This window comes from Galeopterus variegatus, unplaced genomic scaffold, assembly GCF_000696425.1.
Source record: "Galeopterus variegatus unplaced genomic scaffold, G_variegatus-3.0.2 Scaffold1779, whole genome shotgun sequence".
Lineage (NCBI taxonomy): Eukaryota > Metazoa > Chordata > Mammalia > Dermoptera > Cynocephalidae > Galeopterus > Galeopterus variegatus.
The window spans coordinates 237,161-239,331 of record NW_007727890.1 but is presented as its reverse complement, the minus strand read 5'-3'; the positions used below and the strand labels follow the sequence as shown (position 1 = coordinate 239,331).

General features: G+C 49.3%; 1 pseudogene; it reads right to left on the bottom strand.

Moving 5' to 3' along the window:
- Positions 1-2,099, bottom strand: part of LOC103595485 — a 6,899-nt pseudogene extending 4,800 nt beyond the window's left edge.
- Between the last annotated feature and the right edge of the window lie 72 nt (positions 2,100-2,171).

Below are 2,171 nucleotides of genomic sequence, written 5' to 3'. Positions count from 1 at the left end.
CCCAGGTTAGGAGAGGATTTTGGAGAAAGGAAGAAAAAGGGTTAGAGTTGAGAGGCCAGATCGGTGAGTTTGATGATGTTAGTTTCAACTAGGCCTAATTCATTGACATTAACTGTCTGTATAAGTTTCTCGCACTTTGAATTTCCAAACGTAGGAGGGGTTGGGAGTGCCCTTTAGGGGCAATAAGGAAAGTAGGAAGACGCTAAGAAGGGAATTCATTTCTACGTATGGGTGGGAGGACTGGAGGTTGGGATAGATGGAGTTTGAGGGGGTTGGTAGGATGAGGGGCGCAGGAATAGCTTTCTTGAGAGGGCTTGGTCTGGACTTCAGGCCCACTTGTAGGTTCTGTGAGATTCGTCGGTGAGCCTTGAGGGCAGGGTTTTAACCTGGAAATGTGGATCCATGGAGTTACTTGGTTGTTTGGTAAAGAAAATTTGGCAGCTGTGGGGGTACAGAGAAAGACTGGGTAAGGGCCCTCCCACTTAGGAGTTAAAGGATCTTGTGGTTCAGGGGGAGTGTAGAATACTAAATCCCCAGGGTGTACTATAGGGTTGTTCTGGGAAGAGGTACGATTAGGTAACAGCCAATCCTGATGTTTCCAGAGCTCTGCCCGGAGGTGGGAAAGTAACGGGATAGCCAGGTTGGGGGGTATGATTTCTTGTTTAGGGATGATTCCTGGAGGCAGAGGGGATCTGCCATACATAATTTCAAATGGGGAAAGGTTTAAAGGCTTTTTTGGGTGAACTCTAAGTCTGAACAAGGCTAGTGGTAAGAGCCGGATCCAGTCAAGGTGAAGTTCCAGAGATAGTTTGGTAAGGATGTCTTTTAGAGCCCTGTTGGCGCATTCAACTTTACCTGAGGCCTGGGGCTGGTATGGACAGTGTAGAAGCCAAGGGAGAGAGAGAGCTCGAGATAAATTTTGTGTTATTTGAGCAGTGAACTCCGGGCCGTTGTCTGTTTGTATGGAAGAGGGCATTCCAAATCTTGGGATAATTTGGGTGGGGAGTATGGATGCCACAGTGGTGGCCTTTTTGTTAATGGTGGGGAAGGCCTCTATCCACCCAGAGAAGTTGTCTACTATTACTAGGAGGTATTGTTGATGCTTAACAGGAGGCATGTGGGTGAAGTCAATTTGCCAGTCTGCTGCGGGGATATTACCCCTAGCTTGATGTGAGGGATATGGTTTGGCTAGGAAAGAGGAGAGTAAGCCTAAGACTCTGGATGGGGGAAGGGAGTGTACAGCCTTGTAGGGGAGGAGGTCCTTTAAATGGTGAGGCGAGAGTATGGTTAAGGGCGCACCGAATGTTAATTTATGAGCCTCTTTTTGTAGTACATGTCCAGCGGCCAGAGCACGAAGGCAGGGAGCCCAGCCCTGGACAGTAGTATCCAGCTGTTTGGATAGGTATGCTACTGGGGCGAAGGAGGGGCCACACGCCTATCCCAACACACCCAGGGCTTGTCCATCCTTTTCATGTATGTAAAGGGAGAAGGGTTTAGTGAGGTCAGGCAGATGTAGGGCGGGGGCCACAACTAGGGCCTGACGGAGTTTTTGGAATGGCTTATCTGGTCAAGATGACAGGGGTTCATTTTGGTCTCCCATTGTCAGGTTATACAGTGGGAGGACCAGCAGAGAGTAATTTGGGATCCATGCTCTAAAGTATCCCACTAAGCCCAAAAAGGATAANGGGGGCTGTCCCGGAATCCCTGGGGTAAAACAGTCCAAGTAAGCTGCTCTGAATGGCAAGTATTGGGGTCAGTCCATGTGAAGGCAAACAGATCCTGTGAGGAAGGGTCTAAGGGGATGGAAAACTGAGAAGTAGGCGGTAGAAGCTGGAACCCGGGACAAGAGGGTGTAGGGATTAGGGATGAGGGAATGGATAGGAATGACGGCGGAGTTGATTAAACGGAGGTCTTGAACCAAGCAATAGGAGCCATTTGGTTTTTTTACCGCCAGTATGGGAGTATTGAAAGGCGATTGAGTGTGGCGGAGGTATCCCTTCCTGAGAAGGTCCTCGATAATGGGTTGGAGTCCGCGAAGCGCTGTGGTGCTGAGGTGGTACTGAGACTGACTTATATATTTGGAGGGATCTTTTAGCCATATTGTTATGGGGACGCAGTGGGCAAAAGAAGGGTGCAGAGAATGACTGGGTAAGGGCCCTCCCACTTAGGAG